Source organism: Pteropus vampyrus, unplaced genomic scaffold (assembly GCF_000151845.1).
Source record: "Pteropus vampyrus isolate Shadow unplaced genomic scaffold, Pvam_2.0 Scaffold82, whole genome shotgun sequence".
NCBI lineage: Eukaryota > Metazoa > Chordata > Mammalia > Chiroptera > Pteropodidae > Pteropus > Pteropus vampyrus.
The window spans coordinates 4,375,577-4,388,035 of NW_011888863.1; the positions used below are offsets into that span (position 1 = coordinate 4,375,577).

The window sequence follows — 12,459 nt, forward strand, 5'->3', positions numbered from 1 at the left end:
ATGTGTATGTAATAACAAGATGACTTAGGGTAGTTACAAGGTGAAGCATAAAAAGTTGATGCTGTGCCAATGACTTTGTGGATAGGGACTTTAGATGTGCCTTATTCTAAGTAGGAAGATATCAATATCACAAAGTCATCAATATAACTGGGCACTATTGTTTTCAGGATCCCCAAAGAAGTTGATTCTTTAGATACTCAAATGTTCTTCACTGCTAAGGGGTTGTCTCTGGTTAGTTTTGAGATACATGGGTGGGGAAATTCCCTTGGTTGTTTTCTATCTACGTTCAATTCTAAGTGAAAAGACATCTAAGACTCTGTTACTCCCACCAGCACTTTGTATCCTGAATTGATTTTTTTTTTTTAACAATAGAGTCAGATAGTGGACAGATGAAATGCTTACTTCAATCATATGAGCCAATCTTTTTGTTCCTTCTTTAAACATTTATAATCCCCACCCAACTCCTTTTCTCAAGGGACTGGTCGAGATCATTCACAGAAAAACAAGACTTTGTTGAGTTTGGCTTATTCTGCTGTTTAGAAGGTATGACTCTTTTATTCCTAAAATGAAAAAGACAGGCTTTATAAGCCAGAACACACAAGGGAAATCCACTTTCCTTGAAAAGTCTGGCATCTTTTTAGCCTGGCACTCAAGGCAGTTCTACAAAAGATCTATTTTCCATTTCTACACAGTGTCAGAGAAGTTTAAAGTGAGTTCAAAGCCATAGCTGCATATAATAGACCTGGGGTTATTGAGAAATGAAGAGTATGCACCCAACTTGTCCACTGCTCAGATATTCTTGGAAACTTCTGCTTACCCACTTGCTTCTTAATTAGATCTGGTACAAAGATACGATATATTTTTCAGACTACCCCAACACAAACTATAGACTTTTATCTTTGAGTGATAACTCCAGACAACTGGCTGATTCTTCTTGTCTACCAAAACCAATATTTTTTCCCCTAAAAGAGTATATCACTTCTTATTTTGCAAACTGGCACTTCTGTGGGGTTTTCTTCAACTTAATTTGGTAGATTATTAGAATATATTCAAATAAGAGAAGATAGATGCTAATAATCCACTATACATTTTTATAGCACTTCAAAGAGTGTTCTGAACATAAATCAAGAAATTTCTCAAAACCGCTAAAAAATTGACCTTCAAATATACTGAAAATGTTGGTGATATTTGACAAAGCAAACTTTATATCTATCCAGTCAAACATCTTTGTATCTTGGCCTAAAAAATATAATATTTCCATCAGTTTATTAGCATGTTGTACAAAATAACATATATAGAGATCCCTTACTCAAAGCCATAAAAGACAAGGTACTAATACCAAAACATATGTTAAACGTCTACCGCTTAAGTGTTTTGGGACTATGACCAAGGTCAAAATATCAAAAATGTAAAAACAAAATAAGGTTGGTAGGCATTTGTATTGAGAGGCTATGAAGGTTTGTGAGATAACCGAGGCAATTGTTCTAATTAGCATCCTTTTGCGGGAGTATTAAACTAAGATTCAAATTTCAATTTTTTAAATTAAAACTCTGTTCTGTGTAGACATTTGATTGTGGTAGTGTCCAAGTGACACCAGTGCAACTAGTTGAAAAGTGAGTATTTCAATGCCAAGCAACTGGTTTGATGGACGTTTCTTAAATGAATTGACTGAGTTGGCTTGTTTTTGGATAACTTCTTTTTCATGTAGACACAGTTCTAAGAGAAAAATATTTCCACTTATTTCCTTTGGCACTATCAGGCAAATAAGTTCCTGTAGTCAAGTTCTCCAGTAATAGAACAGCTAATAAATCTAACCTGAATACTCTTCTCAGGATACCAATTATCTCTGAGTATTTAAATCTTGTTTTTATCCACTCAGTTTATAGCAAGCTCAGTTTTTCTACCATTCATAAATTCTTACTTTCTTGGCTGTATATGGATAGAATCTGGGGCTCAGTAAAACTTCAGAGTCTCAAAAATAAAATCTAATTTTAAGAAATTGAGCATTCACTATCTTTGGTTTGATCAGTTGCTTTTGAAATCTCATTTGCCCTCCCTTGACCATCTAGGTAAGAATTCTCAGAGTCTTCCTGATTGACTCACTAACCAATTAGATCAATGCAGAAGCCAACTTTTCATTATAACAGGAGTTGTAACAGAGTAACCTTTTTTTTTTTTTTTAATCTTGATATTCCCCCAAAAAGAAGTGACAAACTCAGGCTGGACAAAGCTCATCTTCTTGGAGTCACAGTCTACAAAATACATAGATGGAGGGGTGGGGCGTGGGGGGAAGATGAGTTCTGAGAACTAAAATTTGCATTTGCAAGGCTCTCTGCTTTCACTGCAGTCACTGTCCTGTGAAATTCTATCATCAAAACAATAATACATAGAACATCCTGTTGGCATAGTGATTCTACGTAACAGCAATTCCCTTTATCTTTACACTAGGAAAAAAAAATTCCACGTGAGCCCACCAGTTAATTTAATGGAAGGACCAAGTGGTTTGGATAAAACAAGATCTTTGTTGAACCCTTGCCTTAAACTGAAACTGAACCTGAATTTTGTTTGAGGTTCAAAAAGTTGAGTTAACTTTTTCCCCTTTATTTTAATTTTTGTGCATCTCTGCACTTCCTGATTTTGGTTGGGAATAGAAACCAAAATACCGCAAGAAAAGCTATTCTTGTTGCATTTCCAGCCTTTCAAAGCCAAAAAGCACTAGAAATCTCATGAAGAAAACAGTTCCCACCTAATTTCTAGCCCCAAAAGGTTCAGATAAGTTTGAATAAACTTTGGATAATGTTGCATCTATTACTTAGAGAATATCTGAGATAGGCAGTGATAAAAAGCTTTAAGATGATAGAAAGTGGGAAGGAAATAAGATGACAACAAATTGGACATTTCAACTAAGAACACTATTGTAATTAAAACAACTTTTGTTTGCTTCATGGCAAAAAAAGCCATAATACCATAAATTTTGTATGAAATATTTGAACTAAGCTTTCTAACTTGCATTGCCATTTACAAAATGCTCTTCACATTTAGATTATTATCTTTAAACTATTTAAAATATAATCACTAAAAGCCATTTTAAAATAACTTGTTACCACATCAAGGATCTGTGGGAATAAATCATAATATGTAATTATAATGTGTCTCAAGCTTAATTGTATAACCCTCCACTGGTTTATTCAATACTGTTTGATATCTACTTTTATTTAACAATTATTAGTTGATCACTTACTATGTATGAGGTGCCTTATAAAGTGTTGGGAAGCTGGTGATGTGTGAAATACTTTCCTTCAAGAACTCTGACTCAGGTCGGGGAGGCAGACACATTAAGTAGCGGGATCTAACAGAGTTTGCTACATTTTCTGATAGATATAAGCAGGGAGAATTAGGGGAACTTGTAAGGAAGTCCCTAACCTGGCCTAGGTGCTCATGTAAGATCTCCTGAAGGAACTGAGGTCTCAAGGAGGATGTAGTGAACAGGATGAAGAGTGCTTTCTCTGGATCAAAGTTTTTCCTCATTCTCTTACTTTTTCAGGGATAACTTGTCAGAATCAGGACCCTGTTGGCAGCATGAGAAGGCAAATAGTAATGATGAGGTTGTGAATACAAAAACAGAGACTCATGACTCCAGATAGGAGACTGGGGAAGTAAAGGGTCTAGCTGGGAAGATGGAGAAGCACTGTGTTAGGAGCATCCAGCAACAGGCAGTCACAAGACATGCAGCAGGGCAGATGCTGGGGAAGGTGGCAGTGCCTGAGCTAAGGAAGATTGACCTAGGGATAGAGGTTTAGATTCCCTTTGGACTCTGCAGGAACAGGACTGTTATTATGATTATTGATATTATTATTTAAGGCAGTTTAGGATTACAGAAAACCATAGGTTTTGAAGTCAGACAGACACTGTCTTAATTCCTGGCTCCACGTCTTACAAGTTCTATGGCTTTGGATAATTTACCTAACTTCACTTAGCCTCTGTGCAATGAGGATGATGATATCTTGTCATAGGGTTAATATAGGAATCAAGTGGGATCTGTTATGAGAGTGGGCCTGTCTTGCTCTCCAGGACATAGCAATCCTAGTAAATGGGTGTTTCCTTCTTCCTTGTTCTAAGACCCACCCAATTGGCCTTTGCACAAAATATTCCTCTGAGCAGCAGAGTACTCAACTTACCTACTCTCTAGCTGTCTCTCCTAAGGAATAACCTTTTCTCTCATTTCTCACTGTAGCATTCGCTCTTGGAGATTCACAGTTGTTTCTATTGCCCCAAACACCATTTAGGAAATGAGGAAACACTCTCAGGCAAGTTAAGCAATCTGCCCAAGGGTAGAGCTAATGAATTATGGTTTTAGCTTTGAACCTGAACCAATATGACAAGTCTATATTTTTTCCCGTCATTCTCTCCCTCTATCTGTATGACACGTAAGAGGTACACTTATTGGGAAATTAATTTTGTTGTTTGATACCTGTGCAGCAAACCAGACTCCAGGAACACTCACATTGAGAGGTCCAAGTTTAGGAGAGGTCTCCATACATTTCGTTATTCTACCAAAGAAGTTAAAATAGGATAAAAAAAAAATCTTCATAATCTTTACTAACAACCAGGAGGAATTGAAAGCTAAGCAATCCCTTACTTTTTTAAATCCAGTCAAGTGAGTACTTCTTTCTTTGAAGACAAATGTATATTTGTTTAAAGATATTCTATATAAGCTTGTTCAGGAATTAAAAATAACACAAGGCAAATAATCCAATGGTCAGTATTCTCATGAAAAAAAGGAAGGAAAAAAATTGCTTCCCCTTCAAAACAGCTTATATGTTGGCCACCAGCGCAGATCTGAAATTTAAGTCTGTCTGAATTCATTCATTGCATAAATTTTCAGTTTTTGCCATGGATTTTCATGGATTTTCATCATTTATGGAGAAGGATAGAGGTCACTAACATCACCAGGGCTTGCCATTTTCTTCTCACAGTAGACAAGTACTTTGTCCAAAGAAAAATATTTTATTGCTCTACGATTTTGTGGCTAAAAAGTTGCCACAATAGACAAATTCTTAAGCAAATGGTATGACATATATCTTTAGTCCTTTTTATATATTAATGTTGCTTAGATTTTTAAAATAAACTTTCTATTCCAAAAGAACTCATTCACACTTGCTAAGGAAACCTTTTAGGCAAAGACACACTCAAACTGAAGTTTCAGGTTTCCCCAGGGAAGGATGACCACAAATGCCACTCAGTAGTGTAAATTAAACTACTCATCTATAGCTGGTGTTTGAGGTTGAGCCATATACAAATAGAATTAGGGCCAGCCTTTACCAAGATGACTCAAGAGAAATGCCCCGAGATCTACACTAAACGGGGACACTCATCTACAGTGGCCTTCCTTGGTTTTGTGGTGTCCCAAGCAAAGTATCTTGTGGACAGAGGGAAGATGATGAAAGAGTTAGGAGAGGAAATTGCTCTTCGTATGCAGAAGTCTCAGATCTCCATATTCTTTTCTCCTACCACATTGGCCCATTTTGACCTGACTTAAAACAACGATTTCTTCCATTTCATGGAAACATTTAGAGAGAATAATAATGAAAGATACTTGTTATGGGTTGAACCATGTCCCTTCAAAACTCAAACATTGAAGTCTTAAGCCCCTGTATCTCAAAATGTGACCTTATTTGGAGGAAGGGTCTTTATAGGGATAACTTGAAGTGTGGTCACTAGGGTGGGCCCCATTCCAGTAAGGTTGGTATCCTATAAAAGGAGAAATTTGGACACAGAAATAGGCACAGAGGGAAGATAATGTTAAGACAGAGAAGAAACAACCATCTGTAAGCAAGGAGAAAGGTATGGAACATTCTTCCTTACAGCCCTCAGAAAGAACCAATTCCATCAACAGCTTGATCTTAGACTTCTAGCCTTCAGAACTGTGAGACAATAATTTCCTGTTGTTTAGCCATCCAGTTTGTGGGACTTCGTTATGGCAGCTTAGGCCTGCCATTTGTTAGCAAACTAATGTGGTATCATTTGCTGATATGGATACAGATATGAACACCTTTCCACGGTCTCTTGACTTATTATGAGTCAAGTAATATCTTACCTGCTTCACATACATTATTTCATCTAATTCTCACAAAAACCTGTCAGGTAAGTTGTCATTAACCCCATTTATAGGTGAAGAACCTGAGGCACATATTGGAAATGATAGACCTTTGCCCTTCTCAGCTGTATAAGTCTGATGCAGAGCTTCTGTAACACAAAGCTAGGAGTAATAAGAGATACTGGCAATCTGCTTCTTCTGGAGAGAGACTGTAGCTCTAGACTGAAGGCTGTGTGGAGAGGGAGCCCCATGCTCTTGATTACACACAACTGGAATACACTACTGTGATGCTAAGGTGAGGATGGGTGAGAGGACAGGCTGTTGCTCAAATGCCACAGACTCTCCCTGTTCTTACTGAGAATTAGTGTAATTTCTTGAAAAAATGTTTCTCCATTTGCTGTATACCCTTAGGACAGTTTTTGGAGGCTTTAAATCATAATTTTTATAATTTTCACCAGTTATGGTTGTTTTGCTGGGGAGGGATCCACAGAGATCCTTATGCTCCATAATAACATTCTGGGCTCTCTTTCTTGCTTTCTTTCCTTCCTTCCTTCCTTCCTTCCTTCCTTCCTTCCTTCCTTCCTTCCTTCCTTCCTTCCTTCCTTCCTTCCTTCCTTCCTTCCTTCCTTCCTTCTTTCCTCCCTTCCCCCGCCCCCACTCGTGCTCTCTCTCTCTCTCCCTCCCTCCTTCCCTCCCTTCCTTTCTTTTTTTAAGAATCATCTTATGTTGACTTTATTCACTATTTATTCAATGGTATTTGTTCTTCTAATGATAATCAGTCTCAGCTGTACAATGGAATCAATTGAAAGCCTTTCAAAAATACTGATGCTTTAGGCTTACTCCAGATATTATGTTTTAATTTGTTTGTGGTTTAGTCTGGGAATCAAAATTAAAAACAAATTCTTCAGATTATTTTTATGTACATTAAAGATTGAAGAGCACTCTTCTGTGTTGAATTTTATACCTCTCTTTCACGAGATTACTTTTTCTTGTTGTCTTATGTTTTTCATTGTATTCGTTAACCCTGTTTACCTGCTAAAGAATGCTGTTTCTGTAGTGTAACCTTATTTCTGTGATTGTGAGGACAAAGAAGGAAATTTCCTTAATAAATATTCAAGATTATTCAAGAAATGTTCTGGAAATTTCCGACCAAGTGTCCTTCTGGAGTGGAGGATGCCCAATTGGATATGACCAATTGTCCATGGTCTCTCTGCTGAAAGAGTCCATACTGTTCTATTCAGAAAATAAATATTTCTGTTGACCACTGCTTGGCACAAGTCAGAAGAAGGAGCCTAGATACCCTGAATGGTCCTCATACAGACTCCTGCTCCTTAATTTCCTTAATTCCAAATATGCATGTAGAACTACTAGAATTCCTCCTATCTTTTTCTTTTAACATTTTTTTTTTTTCATATTTAAGCTCTAGGCTGTGCTTAATCAATCTAATCTTACCTGCTTTCCATTTTTCGATGAGTTCTTCCAAATCTCCTGGCCTTTATTGAACTCTTGATTTCTAGAGCAGTTGTAGATTTATTCATTTTGAAAAAATGTATTCTCTGCTATTTCTAGAGATTTGAGTTGGAAGAAGTAGGTAGGCGTATGCTAGATACAATTTTAGCATGTTCCTGTATACTACGTAAAGTACTTTTATATACGTAATCTTATTTATATCTGAGAAAATTAAGAAGTTAAGTAGATCACCTCTGGTTCCACAGCTAATTTAGTGGCATAATGGAGATTTGGAGTTGAGATCACTTGAATGGAGTTCAATCTATTTCAAACTTACCATATTGCCTTATAAATATTGTCAAATAATTTATATTTTCCACAAAAGTTTAAATAAACTTGATTCATATTTTTCTCCTTCAAATCTATGAACAGTCTGATATAGGCTGGTAGTTACTCTCATATGCTTCATGCAAATAGGCTAGTTTGATACCTATTTCTTGAATAGTCAAATTCAATAAAGATGCAAAGTCAGTGAACATTTGAAAACCAAATGCCTTAAATTTCTTTGAATTATGAGAACAAGCAGCAGCAAAATTCTGTTGTTAGGAGAAAGCATTTCTTAAGAGTTTAATGATAAACTCATCTGCTTGAATGTACAGTGACCATTGCCCTCATCTATTTGTTTGGTTAGAAAATATGAACCAAATAGATAAATACAAATATGAGAAAGTAAGTGTTTATTAGGCAACTCTATATTTCAAGTGACAAGAGATGGGTATTACCTTATAAAATTAAGAGGTATATTTTCAGCTCTTATTTTTCCCCAGAAGGGTGAGGAGAGAAAAGAAAGCCTGGCCAAAATGGAAGAGGAAAACCAGAAGTCTTACATATTACAGACAGAGCAATTGTTACTTTTGAAATTCAAACTCTCCTTAGAGTTTAGAGCTTAAAGGGCAATTGACTGAAACAAAAACAACTTTGGTTAAAAACAAGTGGTGATTCAGTTTAAATGCTGAGCAAACTTCAACTCTTTTGAGACCAAGCTTAGACATGTGGGACAATATGGGTATATTAGGAACCTGATCAAGGTCTTTGGTCTTTATCAAAAGATATCAATTTAAAGAGTTTAATTCCCTCCATCCCACTCTAACCCTGGACAAAAAGGAAGGAGAGGGTAAGAAATGAAGGTTTAGCCAGACCTTTAGGGCAAATAAAAAGTTCAAATAGATTTTGAAGCTTTTTATAAAGGCTTGAATTGAGTTTTGTTTGTCAAGGTCATGAGAAGTATTTGTTTTTTATTAAAACCTCATGGGATTAAAATGAATAATGTTACTCAGAATCTGTCAGTGGAAACTTGAGGCGGATAGAAGGTTCTTTTAATTATCCATATCACACAATCATAAGTTAACTACTTAGGCATTTTATCCTCTAAGTTATGACAACTCAACACAAAAACACTTCTGTCCAAAGCTTTCATTCACCCAAATGCAGAGATAAATAGAGTTAGGTGGTAAAAACAAACAAACAAACATGAAATTGGTCTTTTGCATATTCAGCTAATTTTTCTGTATTTAGTCACTCGATGTGCTTGATTTTTTTCTCCACTTGCTCCATGAGATCTACACTCCATTCTTTTCCACTTTCCTCTGTGCCCAGGAGATTGACTGAGCTGGAATTCCTCAGCTAGAATTCTTTCTTGCTCTTTGACTCGCACTTGCGATTGGCCAATGAGAACTATTGGCAGGAGGTCAGAGGGTAGGAGGAGTCTGGAGTATTATCCTTTCAACCAACTCTCTTCCAGGCCAGGGGTTGACCGCATTCCTCTAATGAAGGCATTGCTTCTGTCAGTAGTCCTCTTCTACGGTCTCAGCTGTAGCCACCACTCTATGTGGAATTCCCTTCCCCTTTCTGAGCTACAGGCCTCCCGCTGTTTCTAGCTTCTCAGTGTTTCTCCTCATATTCTTTTTCTTAGACCTAACCTCACCCCTGTAGGAATTCTTCCTATTAGACTCTACTCAACAATCTTGTTTGAGTGTGCCATTTATTTCCTGTCAGGCTTGCATAATGCTCTCTCCTCCTGCAGACATAAAAAGTGAGCCAATGTTGGTTGCACTGTTCTTGAAAACTGTCACCCATTATGCACCATCTATTTATACACGTATAGCTCATACTCCCATGGGAAACAACTTTACCAACTAAATTACAGTGCTTACGATACAGTTTCTTTTGCCTTCAGTCTTACAGTCTTCGTTTAAGTTACGTAGGTCTTACGAATTTTAACTACTTTTAAATTTTATTTTAAAAATCTTATTGGGTGCCAACTCTGAGTCAGGCAAGAAGTCTAGTGGGAGAGATAAACTTGTACATCTAGCCCTTACTTCATGACTAATTCATTCCCGAAAACCCTGCCATTAAGTCCAAAACTGTTAAACGAAGAAACGATTTCCATCTATTTTTAATAAAAAATTATTTGTTCCATCTTAACCTAAAATGAACAATTTTCACAGATAGGAAAACATATCATTTGAAAAATTTGAACAAGTTTATATAAGTAAACATGTTATAAAAACAAGGTTATATAACTTTGAAAGTGAACAAATGAAGTTTGTATATAAAGTATAATGTTATGAAGATTTATTGTCCTTGCCAAAGCAAAAAGAAAACACTTGATGGTACATGGTGACTGTTATGAAGGAGCATGAGGAGTCAGTCTTTTGAAGATGCCATAGTGTCAGATGACATTCTATCACACCCATATTTTATTGAATAGTTGAAGCTTTTAGAATTTAATTTCTCTGCACAAATTTTTCTCACCAAATTCTTCAGCTTTTGGATAATTATGATTTTCTTACATTTGAATTACACTTAACCATAAAGTCAAAGCACAGAAATTTCCTTATCGTAGGGAAAAATAAAGGCAAAACATGAGAACATGTCAAAACCCATGGCAGTAGCTCTCTCACATGACGGACTGAAGAACCTTAGAAGATGCTACCTCTTTACTTTTTTTTTTTAAATAAAATTCACATAACACATAAAATTAATCATTTTAAAGTGAACAATTCAGTGGCATTTAGTACATTCACAACATTGTGTAACACCTACCTTTTTTTTTTTGATCCAAAACATTTTCATCACTCCAGAAGGAATCCCTGCATTTTATTAGGCAATTACTTCCCATTCCTTCCTCCCACTAGCTTCTGGCAACCACCATTCTGCTTTCTGTCCCTGTGGGTTTACATAAATAGAATCATATAACTGGTCACCTTTTGTGTCTGGCTTCTCTCACTTAGCATAATATTTTTGAAGTTCATCCATGTTGCATTGCGTATCACTTCTTTTTTATGGCCAAATAATATACCACAAATTGTTTACACGTTCATCAAGTGATGGACATTTAGACTGTTTTCCTCATTTGGCTACTGGGAATAGAGATTTTATGAACATGTGTGTACATGCATTCCTCTGAATACCTGTTTTCAGCTCTTTAGGGTATATACCTAGGAGTAGAATTTCTGGCTCATATGACAATTCTGTCTTTAACTGTTTGAGGAACAGCCAAACTGTTTCCCATAGTGGCCAAACCATTTTACATTTCTGCCAGCAATATATAAGCATTCCAATTTCTCCATAACTTTGCCAACACTTGTTATTTTTCATTATAGCCATCCTAGTGGGTGTGAAGTGGTATTTTATTATGGTTTCCATTAGCATTTCCCCAATGACTAATAATGTTGAGCAATTTTTCATGTGATTGTTGGCCATTTGTGTACCTTCTTTGGAGAAATGTTTATTTGAATACTGTCTTAGCACATTAAGGCTGCTATAACAAAAATACCATAAACTGGGTGGCTTATAAACAACAAATATTTATTTCTCAGCGTTCTGGAGGCTGGAAAACTCAAGATCACGATGCCAGCAGGTTTGGTGTCTTGTGAGAGTCCACTTCCTTTATGGTCATCTTTTTTTTGTAGCCTCTCATGTGGAAGGGGTGAAGATATTCTTTGGAGTCTCTTATACAAGGGCACTAAGCCCTCATGACTTAAGTATTTCCCAAAGGTCTCATCTTCCAATGCTATTACCTTGGACGTTAGAATTTCAAAAATATTTTCATATTTTTTTTTCCATTCTGGAAGTTATATTTTTAATTTCTTGATAGTGACCTTTTATGTGCTTCAGAGTCAGGTAAGATTGCTTAGAGAGACTCTCAGCTGAGACCTGAAGCATAAGTAAGAGTTAGCAGGAAAAGAAGGAGTTGGGGGTTGGGGGTGGTAATGAAGAAAGTGTTCCAAGAAGAAACAGCACATTTTAAAAGCCCAGAAGTAAGAGATTATGGGATTACTGAGTTAATAGAAACAATTTAGTATGTCTGGAGAAGATGAGAGTCAATGGACTGAAGAGGATCTCTCAAGTCAGATTAAAAAGTTTAACCTTTATGCTGAGGACAATTGAGATCTACCAAAATATTGTGAACAAAGAACCAACATGATCAACTTTGACTTATAAGTAGATTGTTTTGCTAGCAGAGGGGACAATATAGTGTGTATGTGTGTGGAAGCTGGCATCCAGAAATATGATTTGTTTATACTGTTGAGAGGTGATAGAGAAGTAGAGAAAGAGAGAAGTAAATGTGTAAGAGTATTTTAGGAGATAGAATTGACTGATCTAGCAACCGATTGGATAAAAATGCGAAAAATAGAACATTAGAAACCATTTGAAAGATTTAGAACCAAAGAGTACCATTGATATTTGCAACAGGAACAGTATTTGATTTATTAGATATCAAGCACAGGACTTGACTTTTTTTTTAATATGGAATGCTTCACAAATTTGCGTGTCATCCTTGCACAGGGATCATGCTAATCTTCTCTGTATCATTCCAATTTTAGTATATGTGCTGCCAGAGTGAGTAC

The 12,459-nt window shown here is 36.3% G+C and overlaps 1 non-coding gene across 1 annotated transcript; it reads right to left on the reverse strand.

Moving 5' to 3' along the window:
* Nucleotides 1–12,352: 12,352 nt before the first annotated feature.
* LOC111741844 lies at nucleotides 12,353–12,459 on the reverse strand. Its single transcript, XR_002781105.1, has one exon. It is a non-coding gene; the product is annotated as a U6 spliceosomal RNA (small nuclear RNA).